This window comes from Equus caballus, chromosome 12, assembly GCF_041296265.1.
Source record: "Equus caballus isolate H_3958 breed thoroughbred chromosome 12, TB-T2T, whole genome shotgun sequence".
Taxonomy (NCBI): domain Eukaryota; kingdom Metazoa; phylum Chordata; class Mammalia; order Perissodactyla; family Equidae; genus Equus; species Equus caballus.
In genome coordinates this window covers 41,699,716-41,727,585 of record NC_091695.1, presented here as the reverse complement: position 1 = coordinate 41,727,585, position 27,870 = coordinate 41,699,716, and the positions used below count along the sequence as shown (strand labels likewise).

The 27,870-nt window shown below is 49.6% G+C and overlaps 1 long non-coding RNA gene across 1 annotated transcript; it reads right to left on the bottom strand.

Moving 5' to 3' along the window:
• Positions 1–4,326: 4,326 nt before the first annotated feature.
• On the bottom strand, positions 4,327–26,619 carry LOC111772235 (uncharacterized). Its single transcript, XR_002806107.2, has 3 exons — positions 25,635–26,619; positions 20,495–20,600; positions 4,327–10,491 (listed from the first exon to the last, which is right to left on the bottom strand). It is a non-coding gene; the product is annotated as an uncharacterized lncRNA (long non-coding RNA).
• Positions 26,620–27,870: the final 1,251 nt, after the last annotated feature.

Sequence of the window (27,870 nt, the reverse complement as noted above, 5' to 3'; positions counted from 1 at the left end):
AAAAAACAGATACAAAAGCACACATATTGCGGGATTCAATTTACATGAGGTTCAAGAACAGACAGAACGGACAAGAACAGCAGAAGTCAGAGTAGTGGGTAACTCTCGGAGGGGCACGAGGGAGCCTCCTGGGGGAGGGAGCAAGAAGCGCTCTATTCAAGTGTGGGCTGCATGGGTGTGGATCTGCAAAGAACGTGATCGAGTCGTCCACTTAAGATTAGTGCACTTTGCCCACTCTTCTGGATGTTTATTACACCTCAATAAATGTTTTAAACCAGTTATACTATTTATAAAAAAGACACATCTAAAATAATAGGAAAAGAAATGCTGAAAAGAAACCAACTTGCTTGAGAAAAAAAGAAAACCCTAAAGAAATACATTTCAAGACCAAATAGAGCCTCCCTTTGTTACCTGCTCTTTTGGACAGCACTTCCGCACTCCGGGGGAGTTATCGGCGGATCCTTAAGAGGGGATGTCAAAAATGTCAAAGTTCCCGCACCTGGGCCCCGAGTCCAGGCTCCTCCGGCCTCCACCCAGGGAAAATCTACTCTCCTCACTCCTGGACAGAAGACAGTCTAAGTTCCTTCATTGAACACTGAGTAGGCACCTACTGTATGCACCACACCGCCCAGGTGAGTCCTTCCCTCCCCTCCCCACCACTCTGCACACAGAAGCTGGTCTAACCATCTGCTGATGCATTTCCCTTTGGCCGCTTGAACCCCTCCCTCAGCGATGTCTCCCAACGGGGTCCCAGGGCCACTTGGGAAGGGTCTGGCCCCAGTGAGTCAGCCACTGCAAAGAGGCACGGGCTCAAAACAGGCTGTGCCCACTCTGCAGACTGAAGTGTCGGGCCCACGCCACCTCTTGTGCTTTCACACCCTTGCTGTGGCCTGGCCGGGGGTGGGAGGCGCTTTCCTGCTCCTTGACCTTGAGGTTGTCCTTGTGATCTGATTTAGCCAATGGTGTATGAGCAGAGGTGACAGTCGGCCGGGTCCCGAGGGGCCCCATATGCTCTGCTCACCCTCTGGTGCCTCTGTCACAGAGACGCACGCCCCAGTTAGCCCGTTAGCCAAGGAGGATGAGAGACACGTGGGCTGAGCTGGCCCAGCGGCCACAGCCAAGCCTCAACCGACCCATGAAGTCAGGGGAAGAAATCACTGTTCTAAGTCGCTGAGTTTAGGGATGACCTGTTACACTACACTATGGTGGCAATAGCTAACCGATACATCCGGTCACTCAAGAACCACGTGATAGGGACCACGTGAGGGCATAGGAGCTATTACGGCCACACAGAGGAGGGCGAGGTGATGTGAAAGAGGTGTCAGGAAGCATCCCGGACGCGGTAGCTCCATACGCTGGCGGGCTATTGTATGTCAGGCGCTGTGCACACCGTCTCTCGTTACCCTCATCGACGTCCCTGCAGGGTAGATGCTGGGATCTGGCGATGCTGAGCCTCTTCATTCCCACGTGACAGCAGGCAGCTAGAGTCGAGCTGTGTCCCATGACCGTTCCGAGGGGCATCCTCTGTGCCGTTCACCACAGCCCCCTCCCCCTCCCTGTCACCTCACCACCGGCCACTCCTCTACGCCATCTGCCTGGCCCTTTCCGGCCCTGGAGTTTGAGATCCCTGTTCTACAGGGTCCCTGAACCTCTACCAGCCCCGCAGCAAGTGTCTCTCTGTCTTTTGAGGGGGACAACTCCCCAAGGCTGCCCGTCCTCTCTCCAGAGAGACCAGAAAGCTGAACTGGGGAACAGGAGAAACGGCAGAGGGAACGCGGCTAGAAGACAAGAGGGCCAATGGCAGGTTGGAGCGGGGACTCCAAAGGGAGGAAGTGAACCCCCAGCCCCCCAGGAGACAGACAGGAATGTCCCAGAGGCCAGGAGATGCCCTGTCTCCAGAGGGCGGTATGTCAGCAGGTGCTGCCCAGGGGCCAAGCAGAGGATAGCCAGCAAGACCCTTCCTCTGCCAGCAGGACGGGGCCATGACCTTTGGCACAACTGCTTCCACAGCACAGCGAGAAGCCAGGCTACTAAGGGCCTTTATTTATTTATGTTTTCAATTATTTTATTGAGGTCATATTGGTTTATAACATTGTGTAATTTCAGACGTACATTATTATAATTCACTTCCTGTATAAACCGCATTGTGAACACCACCAAAAGTCTAATTTTCACCCATCACCATATATATGTGCCCCTTTACCCCTTTCGCCCACCCCCTAACTCCCTTTTCTGGTAACCATTAATCTGTTCTCTGTGTTTATCTTCTACATATGAGTGAAATCATATGGTGTTTGTCTTTCTCTGTCTGGCTTATCTCACTTAACATAATACCCTCAAGGTCCACCCATGTTGTTGCAAATGGGACAATTTTATCTTTTTTTTTTTTTTTTTTTTGATGAGGAAAATTGGCCCTGAGCTAACATCCATTGCCAATCTTCCTCTTTTTGCTTGAGGAATATTGTCCCTGAGCGAACATCCGTGTTAATCTTCCTCTATTTTGTATGTGGGACACCACCACACAAGGCTTGATGAGCAGTGTGTAAGTCCACACCTGAGATCTGAACCTGTGAACCCCGGGCCACCAAAGCAGAGTACATGAACTTAACCACTATGCCATCGGGCTGCCCCACAATTTTGTCCTTTTTTATGGCTGAATATTCTATTGTTTATATACACCACATCTTCTGTATCCATCCATCAGTCGATGGGCGCTTAGGTTGCTTCCACACCTTGGCTATTGTAAATGATGCTGCAATGAACATAGGGGTCATGGATCTCTTTGAAGTGTTGATTTCAAGTTGTTTGGACAAATACCCAGTAGTGGGATGGCTGGGTCATATGGTGTTTCTATTTTTAAGTTTTTGAGGAATCTCCATACTGTTTTCCATAGTGGCTGCACCAGTTTGCATTCCCACCAGCAGTGTATGAGGGTTCCCTTCTCTCCACATCCTCTCCAACGTTTGTTATTTTTTGTCTTGTTAATTACAGCCATTCTGACAGGTGGGAGGTGATATCTCATTGCAGTTTTGATTTGCATTTCCCTAATAATTAGTGATATTGAACATCTTCTCATGTGTCTGTTGGCCATCTGTATATCTTCTTTGGAGAAATGTCTGTTCACATCCTCTGCCCATTTTTTGATCAAGTTGTTTGATGTTTTGTTGTCGAGTTGTATGAGTTCATTATATGTTTTGGAGATTAACCCCTTGTCGGATACGTGATTTGCAAATATTTTCTCCTATTGATGGGTTGTCTTTTCATTTTGTTCGTGCTTTCTTTTGCCTTGCAGAGCTTTTTAATCTGATGTAGTCCCAGTTGTTTATTTTTTCTGTTTGCCTTGCCTGAGTAGACATGGTATTTGAAAAGATGCTGCTAAGACTGATGTCAAAGAGTGCGCTGTAGGGACCGGCCTGGTAGCGCAGGGGTCAAGTGCACATGTTCCGCTTTGGCAGCCTGGGGTTCACCAGTTCGGATCCCGGGTGTGGACATGGCACCGCTTGGCAAGCCACACTGTGGCAGGCATCCCACATATAAAGCAGAGGAAGATGGGCACGGATGTTAGCTGAGGGCCAGTCTCCCTCAGAAAAAAGAGGATTGGCAGATGTTAGCTCAGGGCTAATCTTCCTCAAAGAAAAAAAAAATTAGTGCACTGCCTATATTTCCTTCTAGGAGTTTATGGTTTCAGGTCTTTAATCCAAGTCTTTAATCCACTTTGAGTTTATTTTTGTGTATGGTGTAAGATAACGGTCTACTTTCATTCTTTTGCATGTGGCTGTCCAGTTTTCCCAACACCATTTATTGGAGAGACTTTCCTTTCTCCATTGTATGCCCTCAGCTCCTTTGTCAAAGATTAGCTGTCCACAGGTGTGTGGTTTTATTTCTCGGCCTTCAATTCTGTTCCATTGATCTGTGCACCTGTTTTTGTACCAGTACCATGCTGTTTTGATTACTGCAGCTTAGTAGTATGTTTTGAAGTCAGGGATTGTGACGCATCCAGCTTTGTTCTTTTTTTCTCAGGATTGCTTTGGCTACTCGGGGTCTTTTGCTATTGCATACAAATTTTAGGATTCTTTGTTCTATCTCCATGAAGAATGTCATTGGGATTCTAATTGGGATTGCATTGAATCTGCAGATTGCTTTAGGTAATATGGACATTTTACCTATGTTTATTCTTCTGATCCATGAGCATGGAATCTCTTTCCATTTATTTACGTCTTCTTTGATTTCTTTCAATAATGTCTTAAAGTTTTCAGTGTACAGGGCTTTCACCTCCTTGGTAAAATTTATTCCTAGATGTTTTATTCTTTTTGTTGCAGTGGTAAATGGGGCTAAGGGCTTTTTTTTTTTTTTTTAAAGATTTTATTTATTTTTTTTTTCCTTTTTCTCCCCAAAGCCCCCGGTACATAGTTGCGTATTCTTCGTTGTGGGTTCCTCTAGTTGTGGCATGTGGGACGCTGCCTCAGCGTGGTCTGACGAGCAGTGCCATGTCCGCGCCCAGGATTCGAACCGACGAAACACTGGGCCGCCTGCAGCGGAGCGCGCGAACTTAACCACTCGGCCACGGGGCCAGCCCCAGGGCTAAGGGCTTTTTTAAAAGACCAGAAACAGCTCCTGATGGCTCAAAACCAGGAGCGTGAAGGCCGCGTGGTGGCACTTCCGGCTTTGTCCTGGTGCCGACTTGTGTACACCCGGAAATACAGCACAGAAAGTGGGTTCTCCATTCCTTCCAGAAATTTCCTCAAATTGGGTTGTTTCCTCCACTTTTCCCCAAGTCACTACAGTCTGCTTTGCTCCACATTCTTTTGTACAAAAGAGACCGAGGTCCATGAATAGGGTCGGGAGGTTTCCCAGAAAAAAAAAAGGCGCTTTAGTCTTTGGCTTCCGTAGATGCGGGATCGTTGCTCCTTAAGTACCTGGGTCCATTGTTTCTTATCGGGGCAAATCCCAGAAGAAGAGACCAAAATGCTGCTCAGACTCCTCTGCCCCAGATATCGGAGCCCCTTGGGGAGCAAGGACACCAGCGGAGCCAAAAGTAGGACAAGACGCAGTGTCCAGTGCAGTCTCTGTGCAGGGCCAGGCTTGTCGTATTCCAGAAGGTGCTAAAATATCCTCGACTAATGGTTCTCAGAAAACGACAAAGGAACCTCAATTGCGCTGCGTGAAATCGCCTCTCCTATTCTCTCATGGTCTGTGGGTGTCCCAGGCCTGCCTTTCTCTCAGTCTCTCTGTCTCTTCTCCTCTCCAGTCCACCAAAAATCCCCCCAACCTCTGGGGCAGCTCCCACCCTGTCCTCGACTCTCTTTCCTACCCTCCCAATTTTGCACTGTGGAGTCTGGGAAACGACCCGGCAGAGACAAAGCTCATCTCAAAAGCCAGGGGTGGAGAAGTCAGCCCAGCCAGCACTGAAGTCCCGAGGTGGCAGGAAGAGGGGCAGGACCAGCCGGCAGCACTCACACTGGACAAGTTTCCTCTTTGACAAAAACGAGCCCTCGTTGTTCCACAGCGGCCAGAGGGCTAAAGGGCCTTACGTGGTGACATCCCACCCCACCTGCCAGGCTGTATCATTTAGGATGCTCTCAAGAAAAAGGGGAAAATGCAACCCAAAAGTCCAGAGGCGAGGCATGATCAGACAATGTCATCAAAAACGATGCTCTTAGCCTCTTCCTACATCAGGCCCTCTTATGGCCATCGGGTGGCCACCAGCAGCAGAGGGGGCCGCCTGGCTCCTTGATCACAATTAGTGGGAGAGGATCTGGGTGGGCTGGTAAGGCAGCTGGGCGGGAGTGGGGCTCCGATTGCTAGCAGTCGCCAATTTCTGTTGGGTAAATACTCCCACCGCAGCTGATTTCCAGCTACAACTTGACATCACAGTTGGAAAGACCCACACACGATAGCTTCTCAAAGCCAGTTCTGAGCAGCTCCAGCACACCACTGGGGGTACAGAAGCATCCTTCTCTAGACCATAAAATCCCCATGGAACAGAGGATGGGACAAGATGGACTGATTTAGACCAATCAGGGCCCAGCCATGGGCTGGGAGCAAGGTCGATTCCACCCAAACCATTGGGCAGCTGCACAGCACGGGCGGGAGGAGGGAGGAGCGGATGCTGGGAGAGGCAGACGTGATGGACACGACTGCCCTTCCTGGTATTCCCTTCCCAGCATGCCTGCCCAGTCGGCATCTTGCAGCTTCCAGCAGCAGCCCTGACACTGGCCAGTAGGCCCCCCCAACAGGGCGATGGTGGGCAGTGACCAATTCCTGGTTTGGGGGACAGTGCAGTCATGAGGCTGGAAGACCAAAGGACCTCATGGGTAAGCAGGGGCAGCAAAAGCCAACATCCCATAAAAGGTCCCAGGAACCACCTCACAGGCCTTCATCATGGCCGTGTGGCGAGCAGCCTGCCTACTGGACAACAGCAGCAGTCTGGCGACCTCCATCCAGGCAAAGGAGACAGCCAGGACCCCTCACTCCCAGTCTGCAAGCTCTGGCTCTCTTGGTCCATCTCCAAAACCCACTGAGGGTGGAAGAAGGTTCAAGACCGGGATCCCTGACCACCTCTGTTGTAGTTCACGATCGTGTTGTCAGGTGGCTCATTTTTCTTACACGCTCTGCCCGGCGCTTTGGGAAGCCTGACAGCTTGGTAAGATGTTGGCATCCGGCCTTAACACAGCCCTCGAAGTCAGAGGTTCCAGCTCTGGGCTGTGACTGAAGACCTGGAAGGCCCCTCCACCACCCGATTCCTGGCCGGAGCCGCGCGGTGGCTGGAAGCGATGCTCCCCCATCGTCTGTGCAGAAACCTGTTTCTCTTTGCTGCCAGCAGAGCTAATTGCTGAGTTAATGGGCAGTGTGCTGTTAGGTGAAAAAGAGCGAGTTCTAAAACTGTATTTATGGTTTCACAATATTCTTGAGGAAAAGGAAATGTGTGTGTGTGTGAGTGCGAGGGTGTTGGAGGGGTGTCTGTGCAAATGCAAATGGACATAGGAGATGAGAACTGAGCAGGGGTTCTCACGGGGGGCAATTTTGTCTCCCAGGGGACATTTGACGATATCTGGAGACATTCTTGGTTGTCATCCTGGGGCCGGGGGTGGCGGTGCTACTAGCATCCAACGGGTGGAGCCCAGGGATGCTGCCAGACACCCTACAGTGCACAGGACAGCCCCACAGCAGAGAACGTCAGCCCAGGTGCCAATAGTGCCAAGGTTGAGGGGCTCTGGTCCCAAAGTGGGGTCCTCGGAGAAGCAGCATCAGCGTCACATGGGAACTTGTTAGAAATGCAAATTCTTGCCTCCTCCTGCCCCCCGCCCCAGACCCACTGAGTCAGACACCGTGGGGGCCCAGAGATGGGGGGTCCTCACAGGCCTCCAGGGGCTCGCTCCGGTTTGAAAGCACAGGTCTAAGAACGCACATGTTTTATCAATAGATGGGGGACAGTGACTTTTACGGTTTTCTTTTTCTCTGTAGTTTCTAGAACCTCTGTGTTTAAGCTGGTATTACCTTTGTGATCAAACTATAATCTAAGGTCTTGATTAACCAGCGATGCCAAGGTTTCCTTGTCAGGCGGGAAGAGAAAAGGAGGTTCCAAGACCCGCATGTAAATCCCGACTCAATTTAACAAACAAGCTGTGTGGCCTTGAACTAGCGAGCGAGGTGCTGGGGGCATCAGCTTGCTCGCCTGGGGAGTGGGCGTGAGGATGGTCCTCTCCCTCATGTTCATTGGGGGATGAGATGAAACATCACAGGCAAAAGCGCTAGAGCCGTTCCGGGTTCCTGGGAGGCGAGCGGGAAGTTCCTGTCCCTGGGGTGGTGTGAACGGGAGGCGGCTGGGGACAGGAAGAGTCGCTGGAGAAGAGGAGGGCAGCTCCCACCCCACGAGGGCAGGGCTGCTGGATGAGGTCAGCTGGGTTTCGTCCTCCTGTCTCTCCAGCTCCCGAGTCCAGGAAGGAAGCCAGCTTAGCTCTCTTGCTTCTTGGAGCCCATTGTGATTGGACCAAAGCTGAAGCTTTCCCCAAACGGTCTCTTTCTATGAAAACTCAAACACAGGGAGCGATGACGCTGGGAGTGTTGGAGGGGCGGGGAGAAGAAAGCAAAGATCCCCACAGCCAGGGAAGAGCAGAGTCCACAGGGCCTCTGGGGAGTGAGGTCCCAGAGCCCCGGATTCATAGAACCAACCCAAGGAAGGGGATGGCCATGGCGTCCACAGAGAGGCTGCACCCTGACCCCAAGGGGCCATGGGGACCACAGGGCACGGCAAAGGGCATCCCCATGGTGACCACGTAGACCAGAGACTGGTCCCCAGAGCTGTGACGTCCCTGCGGCAGGGTTTGGAGAGGAGAAGCCACCGATGGCTGGGATAGGATTCCTTCCCATCCCACAGTCAGACTCAATGGGATGTAAGTAAAGCCGCGTCAGGGTTGACACTGACTTAAGTTTGTGAAGCCGGATTCTTACCTGTTACACAAGCATGCCATCCCCTGGGGGAGGAATCATTGTGCCCATTTTACAGATGACAAAGTGAGACTCTCAGAGCCAGGCACCTCACCCCATGTCATACACGGAGCAGGCCCTTCCTGACCACACAACCCGAGGCTGTGGTGTCTCCAGCCCCAAGGAGGCCACCTCTAGGTGATGCTTCACGTCCCGGCTCCTCCCACACCACCCTCAGAGGCCCCTCGCCCACAGGGGCTGCCCCCACCAGCACCCCCCGTGGAGCTCCTGCTGCCCCCAGGAAGAGCTCATTTCCGGAGATGTAAAGATGAGGGAAAATGGCTCCAAAGCACCCTCTGGCCCACAGCAAGGCCACTCTCAGGGCTGTGCTGCCCCAGAAGAGGAAACCAACAAGGTAGCAGGTTTCCCCAGAAGTCATTCGTCTTCCATTTGCAATGGGGGCCGGGGGGCCGGGAATGTTGTGGAAACGACAGAACTCCCCAGGAAGCCAGCATGGGCAGGCCACAGGAAGATGCCCAGGATCCCCCCATCCACGGTGGGGCAGAGACGACCCTGCCTTAACGTGACCCAGGCGACGCTGGACCCCTGCCGTCCTAACCAGAGAGCTGGGAAGCACGATCGTTGTGGGTGTGACGTCCCCTCCCACATCCATGAGAGCCCGATTTGCTCAAGCAGCACCACTTCAGTGCTCATGTGCGTTCAGCCACTTTTTCTGGTGAGGGGGACGTTGCTTTTAGGGGCATTTCCTCCATGGATCCATTGACGCCGTTGAACACTCTTCTGGAACCAATGAAGTCTGTCCAGCATCGAGGAAAATGTCAGACTCAGGCCGGCTCCGCTGCCCAGCGGTACTGAGCCCAGCACTCATGCGTCTGGAGGCCAGCTCTGCAGCAGCCAGGCCTCAGCATCCTCATCCCCACCGCCCAGCTCCCGCTGGCGTCCACCTGGGCCACAGTCGGAACTCGGGAGCTACCCTGGGGTACAACATGAGTGGACCCTTTATACACATTTAGGTCCACTGAAAAAGTCAGATACACATGGCTAGAGGCGAATAATGATATAATACAAGTTTATACCCATCAGTAGATCATCTCCCAGTGGCCGGGCAAGGACAGACAATCTGGGGCCGATTCTGCAGGCAGACAGCAGGGGGAGCTTTGGACGACCGTGGACAAGTGACCCAACCCAGCTGGGCCTCCATTCCCACATCTGGGAAATGCGAGTGAAAACAGCGTCCGCTTCAGGGGGTTCTCTGAGGGGTTGTGAGAACCCGTGCCTACAGCTCCAGCCCGCCCCGTGTCACGTGTGGCCCCAAAGAAGTGCCCCTTAGATGCTGATTCTTGACGGCTCCAGGAAGGTCTTGCACCTCGGCCACCTCAGATCACGGTGTCTGAGCGCTGGACACAGTGTCATTGCTCGGTTTATTTCTGGAGCATTCCGCACTCAGGCCCACCATCCCTCCACCCGGGACCAGGCGGGTCCACAGGCTGGAATCCTCGCGGATGAATCCCGGGACAGACTCCGAGCAAAGGCGTCCTGTGCTTGGAGCTCCAGGGAAGACAACTTCCCGTGTATTCCTCATCAAACACTAGGCTCCCCTCGCGGCCTAAGGAGATTTGGGGGAAGGGCATGTCTTTGCGAGGAAGGGGAGGCCTCGTGAGAGGAAGAGGGTCCAGCAGAGGGAGCAGCGCCCCCTCCATAGGCTCCCCCAGCCCCTCGTCTCCTCCCTGGGGACCCATTTTGGTGCCTGCTCAACCGTCTGAGCTGGCTTAGAAGGTGGGAGCATCTGGCTTTTAGAAGGACAAAGAAATAATGATCCTCAGAGGGCCTGGCGCTTACTTCCTGTTTCCTTGGAAACCACGTCTGCTGTCAGCTTCCTCAGCCTTCTTCTCTCTCTCCTGCCTTGATGTGGGCCACAAATCCAGGAAGGGCCAGGTCGCTGCTGTAACGGAGGCCACCAGTGAAGAGGAAAGGACTCACCATTCCCCTGTCTTTCCTCTAGGGCACCATACTTCAGGGTCACCAGGGAACCCTAAAGAATTCCTGCAAATAAATGAGAGGAATGATAAAATTGGAAAAGCACCATTTTGTAACTTCTAATAAAAATATTGATTCAGGCAATGATCACCGATGGTTGAAACATTTAGAGGAAAAGTTGATAGGGGTTCCGGTCCATAACAAGCCACCTCAAAGTGCAGTGGCCAACGACTTCAGATGACATCCTACATACAGTCTGAACTGACCAGGCTCGGCTGGGCAGTGTCATCCGGGGTCTCTCTGAGAGTCCGAGTCAGGTGGAGGCGGGGGCTGGAGTCGTTTAATCGTCATCTCCATCCATCATTATCACGTCTGATGCCTCAGCTGAGATGACACGAACAGCGGGACTGGCAGGACTCTCTCGTCGTGGGCCTCCCCACATGGCCAGCTTGGGCTTCCTCCCAGCATGGCGGTCTCAGGGTAGCAGACTTTACATGGCACCCGGCTTCCCACAGAGTGAGAGTTCTAAAAGACGAAGGCAGAAGCTACAAGGCTTCTTATGACCCAACCTTGGAAATCACAGGGTCACTCCCACCACATTCTAGGGTGGAAGGCAAGTCACTGAGCCAATCAGATTCAAGGGGCGGGGACCACAGACGGGCATGAACCCTGGGAGGCCTGGTCCCTTGGAGGAACATCTGTGGAGACCAGCTACCAAATGAGGAACTTAGCACGGAGGGGACCGTCGCTATCGGAACCCACAGATCATTTTTAGCATCGCTAGGAGAGGGACAAGCTGACTGTGTGTGTCTCTTGATACGGTGCAGCGGGAAGCCCCAGCGCCACCCACGGAGTGTTCTTGAAAAAAGAAAAATTGAATCTAATTCTAACTGAGCCTCTGAGGCTAACGTCCATTTCCAGAAAGTACAGGGGAAGGAGGATTCCAGAATGTGGAGCCATCCTCAGGAGCCATGACTAGATTTCTACTTAAGTCAATGGCATTAAATTAGAAATGAGAAGGGAGGGGCCAGCCCGGTGGTGCAGCGGTTAAGTGTGCATGTTCCGGTTCAGTGGCCCAGGATTCGCTGGTTCGGATCCTGGGTGCGGACATGGGACCACTTGGCAAGCCATGCTGTGGCAGGCGTCCCACATATAAAGTGGAGGAAGATGGGCACGGATGTGAGCTCAGGGCCAGTCTTGCTCAGCAAAAAGAAGAGGATTTGCAGCAGATGTTAGCTCAGGGCTAATCCTCCTCAAAAAAAAAAAGAAAAATGAGAATGGAGGGGACCACCTCTAGATTGGAAAGGCCTTAAGAGATCTTAAGACAAAACCCCCACACTCAGGCCCTTTCTGGGTCCAGACTCCACCAAACCAACCATGGCATAAAAAGACACTTTTGAGGCAAACAGGGAAATTGATTACGGACTGGGCATTAGATGATCCCAAGAGATTATTATTTATTCTGTTAGGTGTGATCAATGGCAGCTTTGTGGGTACGTAAGGAAATGTGTGTGTGTGTTTACAGAAATATATGGAAGTGAAGTTGCATTATGATCGAGATTTTATTTTAAATACTGCAACAGAAGGAAATAAAAGAGAGAGAGAGAGAAGAGGAAGCAAGTGTGGGAAATCTTGGTAATTGTCAAACCGAGGTGGGCGATGGGCTGATGGGTCTTTATTGTGCTCTTCTTTCCACTCGTGTGTGTGTTGGAAATAGTTCGTAATGAAAAGAAAAATTTGAAAGGGGAGCCACTGAGAAGGAACCTTTTGTCCCCCACTGCGCCTGACAGCGCAGCCTCGCGCTGGAATCGTTTGTCACCGTGAAGCTCAGCTACCCAGACCTCATCAAGAACAAACACAGCCTTTCAAAGTCACCTTTGGCAGAGCCAGAAGCCGGCTCTGCAAGCTGTCGCCTTCCGCCCCGCCTGTTGTTAAGTGGGGGTTCTGCTCAGCGAGACGGCAGGTTTTAGCTCCTGGAGAACAGCGGGCCCCCCACCTCTGGATCGCCCCTCCCCAGCGTTCTGTCCCCTTTTGGGGGGGGAGGGGTGACATCACATCAAATGGACCCCATGGACCACATGCCGCATCAGAGAAGATTTAAAGCAAACAAAAGGAAGATGGTCAAATACACAGCGCGTACAAGCCCACGTGTGCATGTTCCCCTCACATCACACGTGTGAGAGAGAACGAGTGTCCGCCATCGCTGACTCACTGGGGATTCATCGGCCATGGCCAGTCCTCCTTCGGGCCAGAAGTCGCCTCTTCCTTGTAAAAAGAGAGGCTAGATCAGCAGTGCCCACTCCTGGCCCACCGCCAACAGATGTCTCTTCCGCAGGTTAGGAACCTGCCTGTTTTTGCAATTCCCCGCTCATTTCATGGTCTTTAGATCTGCACTGTGGAGACCCCGAGGCCTGAATATATGGAGTCTGTGGCCTCCCTGGGCTCAGAGGGGCTGACTCAGAGGGAAAGGAGGATGGAGGGAAGATTGCCAGCCTGGGGACCAGGAACCCCGGGACCAGCTCCAGCTGAGCACCGCCTGGGGAGTCACCCTTCTCTGGGCCTCATCTGTAAGCCGGGAGCTGGGCCTGATGCTGCGCCGAGGCCCCGAGCTTTGAGATCCTGCACACTGTAAAAGGGTGGGAGGCAAAATATTGAGCACCTGGTCACCTCTTCCCCCAGCCAGGGCTGACGGCTTGTTTGACGTGTGTTTGATTTCTCACAGGCGGGTCTGAATCTTAGGCCTGTGTCTCCCCTGGGTGATGTCATCTGAGCCCCAGGTCTCACCTAGCACTCAAGAGAGGGATCTTTACAAAGAAGGCACGTGGGTTCAAGATGTGACAGCATGGAGGGGTCTGTGCGTGTGTGTTCAGCCAGAGGAAACCCACATGCCTAGCCTGCGAAGCCCTTGGTCCCAGAAAAACTCTATGTAATCAAAGAATTCAGCCCAAATGAATATACCCAAATTAACCGGAGTTTTCTTCTTTCCTGTAATTAACGAGGTTACAGAGCCTGTAGTACACCTGTCTACCTTCCAGATGGATGATGACATGGGAACACACTTGTGCACACACTCAGGCACACACAGAGTTCAATGGAAAGACATCAAGTCACCCAGAGAATGGGGTTTTTGCAGGTAGGTCCCGCCTACAGACAACCCTGTGCCCTGCTCCACCCTCACCTGACTAACCCCACCTTCTGAGGACCACCCCACGGATACTGGGCATTCCCCTGTCCCTCTCTCTCTCATAGGAGGAAGGGAAGACACATCCACAGACTGACCAAGACCTGCTGGGCACTGAATGCTTTATGTTACCTAACTAGGCAGGTGGTATAGCTGAGGAGAAATTCAAAAGTGCCAGAATATTCTTGCTATACAAATTCTTCTTCTTCTTTTTTTTTTTTTTTTTTGGTGAGGAAGATTGGGCCTGAGCTAACATCTATTGCCAGTCTTCCTTTTTTTGCTTGAGGAAGATTGTCGCTGAGCTAACATCTATACCAGTCTTCCTCTATTTTGTGTGTGGGATGCCACCATAGCATGGCTTGATGAGTGGTGTGTGGGTCAAGCACCCAAGATCCAAACCAGCGAACCCCAGGCTACTGAAGTGGAGCACACAAAACTTAACCACTACGCCACTGGGCCAGCCCCAGACTTTTCTGTTTTTAAAAAAATATTCTTTCCTAACTGAAGTTCTTTCAGTGTGGCAGGATTATACATTTTGTTCTTCTCCTCCCTTTTTTTTTTTTTTTTTTTTTGCTTATCTGTATTTTCAACTCTTTTTACAATAACCATGCAGCGCTGTCTCCATAGAGACTGCAGCACTATTTCCATTTGGGGCCAGATAATGCTTTGCCGCTTGGCACCATCCTATGTGCTGCAGGACGTTTAGCAGCATCTTGGTCTCTACCCGCTAGCTGCCGGGAGCATCCCCCCAGTTGTGACAACCAAAAATGTCTCCAGTCATTGTCAGATGGCTCCTGGAAGACAGAATCACCTCCAGTTGGGAAGTTTTGCTTGAACTTAGACCTACTAAGACTGAGGTTGGGTAGTTAGAGAGCTAAAGGAAGACCGGGAGAGAGTAAAGACAATAATTAGCAGGTATTCAGTGTTTTCCAAGTGCCAGGTACCATGCACCACACTTTCCAGGTGTCACCTCATCTAATTTCCACAAGAATTCAATGAGAAAGCCCTCTGACCATCCCCATCCCAGAGAGGCTGAATGACTTGTCCGAAGTCATACAGCTATGAAGAGAGAGCGTCGTGAAAACCAGGAGGAATGAGTTTCAGGAAGAAAGGAGGAGCTGGCTCAGTGGTGCAGCAGTTAAGTGCGCATCCGCTTCTCAGAGGCCCGGGGTTCGCTGGTTCGGATCCCAGGTGCGGACACGGTGCCGCTTGGCAAGCCATGCTGTGGCAGGCATCCCACATATAAAGTAGAGGAAGATGGGCCTGAATGTTAGCTCAGGGCCAGTCTTCCTCAGCAAAAAGAGGAGGATTGGCAGCAGATGTTAGCTCAGGGCTGGTCCTCCTCAAAAAAAAAAAAGAAGAAGAAGAAAAAGAAAGGAGCCATCAGCAGTCAAAGACTGTAAGATGCTCTTTAAAATGAATATAAGTGGTACAACAACAAATTAGATAACTTGAGTGAAATGGACAAATTCTTAGAAAGACACAAACTAGCTAAACTGACTCTAGAAGAAATAGAAAACCTAAACACACCTACAACAAGTAAAGAGGTTGAATGAGTCATGAGAATACTACCCTCAAAGACAAGTCCAGACCCGGATGCCTTCACTGGTGACTTCCACCAGATTCTTAAAGAATTACCACCGGTTCTTCACAAATTCTTCCAAAACATAGAAGAGGAGAGAACACTTACAAACTCATTCTAGGAGGTCAGTATTACCCTGATACCAAAACTGTATAAAAACATCACAAGAAAAGAAACCACAGAGCAAGATTTCTTATGAATAGAAACGCAAAAATCCTCGACAAAATACTAGCAAACCAAATCCAGCAACATATAGAAAGGATTATACGCCATGACCGAGTGAGGTTTATCCCAGGAATGCAGGGTGGTTTTTACATCTGAAAATCAATTAATTCAGTACAGCCTGTGAGTAGAATAAAGGACAAAAGCCACATGATCATCTAAATAGACAAAGAAAAAGCCATTGACAAAATTCAACATGACTTCATGATGAAAACACCCAACAAACTTGGAATAAAGCAGATTGTCTTAGCCTAACAAAGGGTATCTATGATAATCCCACGGCTAACATCATACTAATTGTGAGAGACTGGATGCTTTCCCCCAAGACCAGTGACAGGACAAGGATGTCTGCTCTCTCCACTTCTATTCAACAGTGTACGGGAGTTCCGGCCAGGGCAATTAGGCAAGAAAATGAAATAAAAGGCATCTATATGGGAAAGAAAGAAAGAAAACTATTTCTATTTGAGGATGAAATGATTTTGTATATTAAAAAATCCTATGAAATCCACTAATAAAAACGATTAGAGCTAATAGACAAGTTTACCAAGGTTGAAGAACACATCATCATCTATAAAAGTCAACTGTATTTCTATACATTTGCAATAAACCATCCAAAACTGAATTTTAAAACACAATTCCATTTACAATAGCATCAAAAAGAATAAAACACTTTGTAATAAATTTAGCAAAGGAAGGACAAAACTTATGCTTTGAAAACTACAAAATATTGTTGAAAGAAATTAAAGAAGACCTAAATAAATGGAAAGACATCCTTGTTCACGGGTTGGAAGACTGAATGTTGTTAAGACGGCAATACTCCCCAAATTGGTCTTCAGATTCAATGCAATCTTTATCAAAACCCCAGCTGGTATATTTTCAAAAATCAATAAGTTGATTCTAAAACGCATATGGAAACTCAAAGGACCCGGAATATCTGAAACAATCTTTAAAAAGAAGAAAAAGTTGGAGGACTAGCACTCCCCAATTTCTAAACTTACTACAAAGCAACAGTAATCAAGACAGTGTGGTACTCACATAAGGACAGACACACAGAGTAACGGCATAGAACTGAGAGTCCAGAAATAAATCCTCACATTTATGGTCAACTGATTTTCAACCACGGTGCCAATACAATTCAATGGGGAAAAAACAGTCTTTTCAACAAATGGTGCTGGGACAACTGGATGTCCACTTGCAAAAGTTCAGTTGAACCCCTACCTTACACCATACACAAAGATTTACTCAAAACGGATCAAAGACCTAAACATAAGAGCTAAAACTATTAAACCTTTAGAAGAAAAAACAAGCATAAATCTTCATCACCTTGGATTAGGCAGTGATTTCTTAGATATGACACAAAAGTAAAGCATCAAAAGAGAAAAAAATACATTAGACATCACCAAAATCAAAAGCTTTTATGGGGGCCGGCCTGGCGGCACAGTGGTTAAGTGCCCACGTTCAGCTTCCATGGCCCGTGGTTCGCCAGTTCGGATCCCAGGTACGGACATGGCATGACTTGTCAGGCCATGCTGTGGTAGGTGTCTCACATATAAAGTAGAGGAAGATGGGCATGGATGTTAGCTCAGGGCCAGTCTTCCTCAGCAAAAAGAGGAGGATTGGCAGCAGATGTTAGCTCAGGGCTAATCTTCCTCAAAAAAAGAAAAAAGCTTTTATGCTTCAAAGGACACCATCAAGCAAGTAAAAAGACAGTCCACATAATGGGAGAGGATGTTTGCAGATCACATATCTGATACAGAGCTGATATCCGGAATATATAAAGAGCTCTTAAAACTTAATAATAAAAAGACAAGTAACCCAATTGAAAAGTGAGCAAAGGGTCTCAACGTACATTTCTCCAAAGAAGATATGCACACGGCCAATAAACATATGAAAAGATACTCGACCTCATTAGCCACTGGGAAATACTAATAAAATCACCATGAGCTACCACTTCACACCCACTAGGATGGCTGTCTTCAAAAAGACGATAACAAGAGTTGACAAAGATGTGGAGAAACTGGAACCATTGTACCCCACTGGTGGAAATGCAAACTGATGCAGCTACTTCAGGAAATCGTGTGGCAGCTCCTCGAAAGGTTAAACATAGAGTAAACATATAATCCAGCCATTCCACTACTAAGTGCATACCCGCAAGAAGTGAAAGCGTATAGCTTCCCTTTCAGAGGGCAATGCCAGCCAGCCTGGTGCTTGGATTTCTAGATACAGCCTCACCCAACCCTAAAAATCCCAAAAAGGCCAGAGATCTGGGAGGAATGGCTTAAAGCTGCAAACAGGAAGAGACTGGCAATTCCAAGAACGTGCCAGATCTTTTCCCTTTGGCTTCTAGAGGAGAACATCCATTCTTTGAGAATTAACTCCTCGCTTCTCCCAGACTCTCCCTGAGACTGATGTCATTTTTCCTTCTGTCACCGCTCAGCCTGGCCTCTCCCTGCACAGCCTTTGCCTGCATCTGTACTTGGCACCTGATACCTATTTTCTCACGCGCTCCTACAGCAACCCTAGGAGGTTGGTGTTTTTATAGATCCACAGATCTCCAACCCCCTGAGGCCAGATGTGCTGCCGAAATCCGATTTCTTCACATTTCGGAAAGGCAATGTGCTGCGTACACTGTGTGCTATGTAACACCCCCAGTGGGTCTGAAGCAGGACCCTGTAATCAAACTTATTAATATGTCTAAAGCGAGGCGTATGAATATTCACATTGAGTGAAATAATGAAAACTATAAATAGCCTTTCGTCAGCTTGGGTCACGTTTTGCAGAGTCTAGTCTCTAACCAGGGCTGTCTGCTTTGAGGCCCCTGCCCTCAGCCCTCCACTGACCCCTCCTGACATACACTTCTGAAACTTCAGCCACATCCATTTCCCTCTCCCATCTTTCCATACAGAAGCCTGTCTTTGCCGTATTCTGTGGCCCCAACCTCCGTCCCCAGCCCCCGGGGGACTGAAGAAGTCTGATGCTTGGAGGCTCTCTCTAACCTTCCGAACAACCCCTGCTCAGGAAGCTCTTTGCACGTACAAACCTTGTTTAGGCTGAGCCAAGGACCAAATGGACATCCATGTGATGTTTTGAAAAAGGAAATACCCCTTTGCCCCCACCTCAGGAAAAAGGCTCAGATCCTCTGACCCACTCAAGGTTTCACCTCTTCTGGGAAAACAAAGGCCAGATTTTGCAGAGCAGGCCCTGTTTTGAGTCTGACACCTGCCATCCACGTCCCTGCTCCAGAACCTGCTGTGACTCCACGTTGCCTGTTATTTCTAATGACCCTCCTCCTCAGAGTGGGCTTAAGAGATATGCCTCCTGAATACAAGGATGGCCCTTGTCTACCCACATGCTAGGAGCCTCTGCAAAGGCCACTTCATTCGTTCATTCAACAACTAGTTATTGGACACCTACTACATGTCAGGCACTGTTCCAGGCACTAGGGTTTTACCAGTGAATAAAACAGCCAAGGTCCCCTCCACTTGAGCTTGCGCTCTAATGGGGGTGACAGAAAATAAATAGATAGATGTATAATATAATGTCAGGTGGTGAAAAGTGCCGTGAAAAAAAAAGGAGCAGGGCAAGGATATAAATAGAGAATGGGGGTGCTATTTTAGCTAGAGTAGTCACAGACAGCCTCTCTAATGGGGTAACGTTTAAGTGGCCATCTGAATTAAACAAGAGGACAAGCTTCTTGCAATGTATATTTGGAGAAATGTACATTGAGGATATCTGGAAGAGGAGCAGTGTAGACAGAGAGAAAAGCAAATCCAAATGCCCTGAGTAGGAAGTGGGCTTCCTTATTCAAGGAAGGTGGGGAAATTGGGACACGAAGGAGACCCTGGCCCCTCGCAATTCTGGTGTCTAGCCAGGAGCTTCAATTGTTAGATGAAGTCTCGTGGGCTTGGAAGATGCTGTCAGTGAGGGCTTAAAGGAAAATGAGAAAAATGTGATTGGAAACTGGAGGAAAGAAGATTCTTGTATGCAGTGTCAGAAAGTTTAGCAGCGCTGTCACCTGTGGTAATGCGGAAAGGAGAAAATGTACCTAATGAGCCAGATGGTCTAGCTAAGGAGATTTCCGAATAGAGTATTGAAGATCCCGCCTCATTTCTTCTTGCCTCTTTTAGTAAAATGAGATAAGAGAGAAATAAGCTAAAAGAAATACTGTTAAACAAAAGGAACGAGGACTTTCTGGTTTTGAAAATTCCCAGCTTCTCTAGATGGCAAAAGATAAAATTAAGATATAGTTTCTGGGAAAAGATCAAATCCAGGGAAATATCACGAAAATACGACCTGAAGATGAAGTTGACGGTGTGGCTGTAAAATTTGTTAAGTCCTCAGAAAATGTAAGAGGGTGCTGCAGAGAACCATTCACTTAGATAATAAGGCTTCTAAAAAATTTAAAGGTGTTATCCTTCAGCGGCCTCAGCAGACTCTCAGAGGAGAGAAGAGTGTGTCTCAAAGAGCTTTGTCTAATGGAGCAAATGCCCCAATAAGATTCATAGGAGATCCAAAAAAGTTTTAGAAGAATTGTATTGACAGAAACACTGCCAGCTGGAACTGAAAGAGAGACCGTACAAAATGAAAGAAAGTCTTCGGACTTCCGAACTTCTACAGGAGGAAGGGTGAGAAAACCAATCATCTGCTAACGTAAGCTACCTTTCATGGAAAAGGAAAGATGACTCAGAAACCAATACCAAAAGCCCCTAGGGCAGAGCCAAGAGCTGTGGAGAACTATTTCCAGCCCTTATGTCCTAATGAAGGAACCCCCAACACTGGAAGTTCTGATAGATTTCAGAATGTCTATTGACCAGTGACTCCTATGTGCCTCCTTTTTCAAATTGGAGTGTCTGTAATAGTTATCTTATGCTTCTCACACCATTGTATGCTGTGGGGGGAGGGGACAGATAACTGTCTCTTTAGTTCACACGCCTTCAGATCAAGAGGAACTGTGCTCTAAGAGCAATACTTGAGGAAATTTACCCAGAAGCCCCATCTGTACCTGATTTAGATGACGAGATTCTAGACTTTGAGCTATAATATGAGATTTTGGGGAGACCTTGGGAGAAGGTAAGAATACTCACATGTGAAAGAACGTGGCTTATTGGAGACCAGGGGGCAAACCACGGTAGACGCCCTTATGATTTCCCTCCTGGTGTTCATACTTCCTCCCACGTTGAATAGGAAGACCTGTGGAACCAACAGATATTGTAGAAACGATGACGTGTGTCTTCTGAGTCTAGGCCATAAAAGACACTGTGGCTTCTGCCTTACCCTTTCTTGGACCACCCACTCTGTAGGAATCCGGCCGCCGTGTTGTAAGAACTCTCAAGCAGCCCTGTGGACAGGCCCACATGGTGAGGCACTGAGGCCTCCTGCCAACAGCCAGCCCCGCTTCACCCTCCGTGTTACTGACCCACCTTGAAAGCAGAGCCTCCAGCCCAGTCAAACCTACAGGTGCCTGCAGCCTTCGCCAACCTCTTGGCTACGACGTAATGACAAACCTCAAAAGCTGAGTGGCTAAGCTACCCCTGAATTTCTGACCCACAGAAACTACGTGAGATGATAAATGTTTATTGTTGCTTTGAGCCACTAAGTTTGTGACTCATTTGTTACGCAGCAACAGATAACTAATACAAGTGGGCATCCATCCTTTGCTTAAATCCTTCCAGGATCAGAGAATTCATTTATACATTCATTCAACAAATAGTTTTCAAGCATCTACTCTGTACCAGCCAAATAGTCACCACCCCTCCTTGTGGGAGCATTATATCTCCCTACCCCAGTGATGATGAACTTGGTCAAATGACTTGCTTTGACCAATAAAGTGTGAACAGCAGTGATATATGTCACTCTGAGCAGAGGCTTTAGAGCCATTTCATGGTTCTACCATCACTGTTCCCTCTGCTTTAGTAATTTTTTTTTTTTTTTTTTTTTTGGTGAGGAAGACTGGCCCTGAGCTAACATCTGTTGCCAATTTTCCTTTTTTTTCCCTCCCAAAGCCCAAGTACGTAGTTGTATAGCCTAGTTGTAAGTCCTTCTGGTTCTTCTATATGGGACCCCACCACAGCATGGCTTGATGAGCAGTGCATAGGTCCGCACCCATGATCTGCACCAGCGAACCCCAGGCCGCCGAAGCAGAGCGCACAAACTTAACCACTACACCACAGAGCCGGCCCCTTCCCTCTGCTTTAAAAAAAGCAATTTCCTAGCTGATCCTTCAGCCTGGATCCTGGAATAAAGAGGACGTGGAGCAGGGCTGCAGCCACCATGGGCAACATGTACCATCAGCAATAACAAACCCGTGTTGTTATAACCACTACGTGTTGCTGGTTGCTTGTTGTTCAGCATTACCCAGCAAAAGCTGACTGACACCATCACACGACATCCACGCCTTGTGGGCTGCTGTTTTCTGAGCCTTCTGTCCTGGCTTTCCACCTCAGGATGCTTCCTGGCTCGTCACTGCTCTCCCCAGGGCTCAACACAACGGAGTCTGAGCAGCCCGGAGCACAGCAGCCTAGTCCCTCCAGATCGGGTGTCACGCAGTCACTCCACAGCTCCCTGAAACTTGGGAAACTTTGCTCTCTGGCGACCTCTCAGTCTGGGACACAGAAACCTCCCACACAGCTGGAGAAGAATGTCTCTGGGGACCGAAAAGACGTCATGAGTCCACACTCCGAGGCTTGGGAACTTGGCCTTAGGACAGCCTTCTAACTTCCTTGGAACCTAATTAAACGTCTTCACCTGCAGTCTAACGAGCCTGGTGATGTGGCTGCTGAGTCCACAGCAGATTCGGAACCAGTCGACACGCTGAGCAAGGAGGCAGAATCCGGGAGAGAGACGATGGACGGCTGAATGCTGAATGATGGCAGGCACCGCGCAACCCACAGCCGCACTGCAGGATCGGTGTTAACTTGCCCATTTTACAGGAGAGGGAACTGAGCCCCAGATAGGTTAGCAATTTGCCAAAAGTCACAAGCTTGTCAGTGAGGGATCGAATGGCATATAGTAGATACCCTGTGAACAGAGCTCCGGGTGCTGATTTTGGCTTTGGTGTTGTTTGCGAGTAAAACAAAGAACCAGCGGGAAAGGAGAGGCAAGAGGGTGATGGGAGATTTTCGGTGGGATGAGGTCCCAGGTGGAGGGAGGATCATGTGAAGAGCAGGGCACAGGGAGGAGGGGGCACCTGAGAGCACAGGGACCCCAGGACAGCCATCCCCCCCTCAGCCAGGACCTTCTTTGGACAGGCTGCTCGCTTCCTGCTCTCCCCCAGAGACCCGAGCCCCAGCCTGGCCGGCAAGACGGACACAGCACCACCTCGCCTGGGCTCACACAGGCCTGGGGCTCTCTCGGCACTGCTCGCTGAGATGGAGGGGCCTGGACCACCCAAGGAGCCACTGATACAGGACCAGGATGGACATCCAGTGCTGGGTTCACTGCTGGGAAAGCCGGGCTGGAGCGCTCTCATTCCCCCAGTCAAGGCCCAGGCAGAAGACCTGGACAGCTGCAGGCCCCATGATGAGGGGTCCCTGGGGGCTGCCCGATGGGGCAGAAGAGAAGAGGTGCAGCCCGCACACAGGAGGGCCCAAGAGACACAGAGCCGGAGGCTGGTGACCCGCTGCTCCCAACGTTTCCTCCAGTCTCAGCAACGACCTGAGTCCCGTCCCCTGGCCTGAGGAGGAGCAGAGAGGCTCCCTCTCCAGGGAGGCCCACGGGATCCACGTCCCCTCTCAGGAGAGGTGACGCAGGGAGCAACATGCAGTGGGCACTGAGCCGGGAGGAGGGGGCTGGAGTCAGGCAGCGCGGAGACCCTGGCTAATATCAGAACCACCCCAGGATTTTGGAAACCTGGAAGAACTCCCCTCCAGGGTTGATTTTTTTTTTTATTGTGGTAAAATATACATGACATTAAATTTACCATTGTAAGTATTGTGAAATGTACAGCTCGGTAGCGTTACATTCACGCTGTTGTGCAATCATCACCACCATCCTATTTCCTGTCTCTATAAATTTGACTACTCTAGGGACCCCCAATACGTGGAATTATATACGTAGTATTTGTCTTTTTATGACTGGCCTATTTCACTTAGTTTATTGGCTTCAAAGTTCATCCATATTGTAGCATGTGTCAGAATTTCCTTCCTTTTTAAGGCTGAATAATATTGCATTGTATGGATGGACCACATTTGGTTTATCCGTTCATCTGTTGATGGCCCCTGGGGTCGCTTGCACGTTTGGGCTGTTGTGAATAGCCAAACACTGGTGTACAATTATCTCTTTGAGACCCTGCTTTCAATCCTTTTGGATCCATATCCACAAGTGCAATTCCAGGATCTCGTGTAATTCTGTGTTTAATTTTTTGCGGAACCGCTAAACCATTTTCCACAGTGGCTGCATCATTTATGTTCGCATCAGCAATGCACAAGAGTTCCAATTTCTCCACATCCTCGCCAGCAGGTGTTGTTTTCTGGGCTTTTTTTTTTTAAATAATAATAAGCATCCTAATGGATGTGAACTGGTATGCAATTGTGGGTTGGATTTGCATTTTCCTAATGATTAGTGATATTGAACATCTTTTCATGTGCTTATTAGCCGTTTGTGTATTTTCCTCAGAGAAACGTCTCTTCCAGTCCCTTGCCCATTTTTGAATTGGGTCATTTGTTTTTGGGTGTTGAGTTGTAGGAATTCTTTATATATTCTGGATATTAACCCCCATCAGAATATGGTCTGCAAACATTTTCTCTTATTCAGAGAGTTGCCTTTTCACTCTATTGACAGTGTCCTTTGAAACACGAAAGTCTCTAATTTTGATGTAGTCCAATTTGGCTATTTCTTCTTTTGTTGCCTGCGCCTTTGGTGTCACAGCCAAGAAATCATTGCCATATCCAGTGGCCTGGAGCTTTTCTCCCCAAGTTTTCCTCTAAGGGTTTTACAGTTTTCTCTTTTAAGTTTAGGTCTTTGGTCTATTTTGAGTTAATTTTTATATATGGTGTAAGGTGAGAGTCCAGCTTCATTCCTTTGCACGTGGAGATCCAGTTTCCCCAGCAGCACTTGTCGAACAAATTACTTTTTATAGGGACAAACACAAAGGCTGTGTTTGTAGTTCTTACGGAACCATAAACCAAAATGAACACAGGAATTAAACACAAATGAAACAAACGGCCAGTAAAATTCAAAGAGCATTAAATTAACATCAAGGATGATTTTCTTTGGCAGAAACTGAGTCCCCCGCTGCTCCGCGGTGGCAGACTCCACGGATTGTCCCCCAGGGCTCCCATTGGAACCGCTGCCTGAATACAGCTGTCTCTCACTGGTCTGCCTCTGTTCTGTTCCCATGAGCTGAAACATTTAATCCTCCAATGTGATCGCAAACACAAACGCACATACGTGTGAGCACACAACCATGGCGGGGGGGGGGGGGGGGGGGCGGGGCGCAGAATGAAATGCTCACGTTATTGTTGACATGAAACCCCCAAATTTAAGAATTCTTGTAGAGAACTCATCAATCTTGGAAATATGTCTGAGGACCCCAGGGAGTCCGTGGACCCCGGGTTAGAAAACTTGAGTTAGGAAGATGTGGCCCAAAGTCCTTCTAGAATGGACAGGTTTAGTGGCTTTTCTAAGGAGTCAAAGCGTTCCGTTTACACATGTCAACAGTTGACTCGACAGTGGCCAGGGCCGCGTCTCTGCACGTTATGCTGCCTTAAGCCAAATGTGTCTTTTCTAAATCTGGTTCGTGGCTAACCTCAAGCGAGCCGTTAGTGCTGCCTGGCGAGCAGGCCTCCCTCCCCTGGCGGGGCAGCCTGTCTCTCGCCCCACGGCCTGTCATCCCTCCCCCGGCCCTCCGCTCGCCCTGCCTTCCTCCGCTCCCTCTCGCCTGTGTCCTTGCTTCCTGTTCACGGAGAGTTTCCTCAACCCCCACCCGCCCGCCCGCCCTCGTCTTCTCTCCTGATCCCTGGAGGATCTGTCCCAAGCCGCCCACCCTCCAGTCCGTGCCAGAGCCTGTCCCCTCTCTTGGGCTCAAGGACATCCTTCTGGTAAGCCCCCGCTTCCTGCATAATGATGTTTTTCCTCTCTGTTCAAGCGTTCCCATCAGCTCTTCGTTCTCCCACTTTACATTTTAAAACCTCCCTCTTGATCGCATTCCCCTTCAAATGCCATCCTATTTCTCTCCTTCCTTTTCCAGCAAAACCCCTTCAAGCCCCTCTGAAGAGTGGTCCCTACCCTCTTTCCACTTTTGCTCCCGCTCTCGTAAACTCGCTCCAGGCAGGCTTGCAAGTGAAGTCAGGGTCGCCTCAATCCCACCTTAGCAAGTGGATTGTCAGCGCTGTGTGCTTCCCACCAGCAGCAGCTGACACAGGTGCTCCTCTCCCGTCCCCCGAAACACCGCCTCCGCTGGGCCTCCGGGCGCCTCACCCGGTTTTCCTTCTTCCCCACTGGCCACGCCTTCCCCGTCTCCTTCCTCAGGGTCCAGCCTCTGCCGTGCGTGTGCCAGGCACTCCTTGCACCTTGTGGTTTAAATGTTGCCATTGCTGATGACACCAAGTTTACACCTCAGCCCAGGCCTCACTCTGCCCTCCTGACTCACCACCGACCGCCAGTTCCACGTCTCCACTGGGACGTCCAACACGGACATCGCATTTACCACGTCAAGCTGAGCGCCTCTCCCATCATCTCCCCTTCATTCATTGACAGCTCCAGCCTATGGTTGCTCAGGCCGGACACCTTGGCTCCATAAATGGCCAACAAGCACATGAAAAGATGCTCAAACGTCATTAGTCGTCAGGGAAATGCAAATCAAGGGCACAATGAGGTGCCACTTCACACCCATGAGAGTGGCTATAATTTAAACAAAAAACAGATAATGATAAGTGTTGGCAAAGCTGCAGAGGAAGTAGAACCCGAATACATTGCTGGTGGGAATGTCAAACAGTGCAGCCACTGTGGAAAACAGTTTGGCATTTCCACATAACCCAGAAATTCCACTCCTAGGTTTATATCCAAAAGAATTGAAAACAGGTTTTCAAACAAAAATTGGTCCATAGCAGCACTCTTCACAATAGCCGAAAAGTGGAAGCAACCCAGATGTCCACCAGATGCATGGATAAAGAAAATGTGGTCTATCCACACGATGGAATATCACTCAGCCTTAAAGAGGAAGGAAATGCTGACACTTGCTCCAACATGGATGAAACTTGAAAAGGTTGTGCTAAAAGAAATAAGCCAGACACAAAAGACAACATATTGATTCCATTTATATGAAACATCCAGAATAGGTAAACCCATAGAGACAGAAAGTAGGTTAGTGGTTGTTCGGTGGGGCCAGAGGCGGGGGTGGGTAGAGAATGGGGAGCAATTGCTGAATGCATCCAGGGTTCTCCTTGGGGTGATGAAAATGTTTTGGAACTAGATATAGTGACTTTACTAAAGCCCGTTGAATTGTATACTTTAAAATGGTTAATTCTATACGATGTGAATTTTGCCTCGATAAACACACAAACCCCTCTCCTCCTTTGCACCCCACATCCAACCAGTCGGCCAATTCTGTCGGCTCTGCTGTGAAGATCTGTCATTTCCACCACCTTGCTGCCGCCACCCGGTCCTCGTCACAGTCACCTCTCACCAGAGGATTGTAGGGTCCTCCTAACGGGTCCCCAGGCTTCCAGCCTCTCCCCGCTCAGTCCTGGGCTCCTTACAGCCAACAGGGGATCCCCTTAAAACGCAAGGCAGACCACGTCTTGACTCTGCTCTAAACCCTCCAGGGGCCGGCATTACCCTCGGAGTCACAGCTGAAGTCCATGCCAGGGCCCCCAAGGCCTCACCTCTTCCTGTCCCCATCCACCTGTCTCCTCTCTCTCCCGCCACGCTGGCCTCCTGCTTGCCCCTCCAACTCCGGGTCCCTCCCTCCCCTGCTCTCTGCAGCGGCTCCGCTCCCTTCCTGGGACACTCCTCCCGACCCCTGCGTGGCTCACCCCTCACCTCCCTCACGTCCCCAGGCCTTCCTTGGTGTCCCCTGCTAAAATTTCAGCCCCGCGCCCAGCACCCCGACCCCCTTCGCTGCTGTGGTTGATCTCTATCACTTACTATTGTCCCCCCTGCTATACGGTTTGCCCCTTCACTTAGTATGTAGCATGTCTCCCCACTAAAATATAAGCCCCACAAGAGCAGGATTTTCCCTTTCGGTCCCCTGCCATATCCTCAACACATGGGAGCACACCCGATAAATGGTTGTCAAATGAAGGAATGGGCTCAAAGTCCTCTAAGCCCGGATATTTGTACTTGTTCAGCACAGGTGTGTGTGTGTGTGTGTGTGTGTCAAATGGTTGCCTGTGGAAGGTGGGAAGCCAAGATCGCAAAGACGACTGGGAAGATTTGCCACCGAGGACGGGAGGCTGCGTGAAACGGACGGCACTGGACTGGAGGGTGCCCCGCCGGGTGTTACTCCAAAGCAAGAAACTCT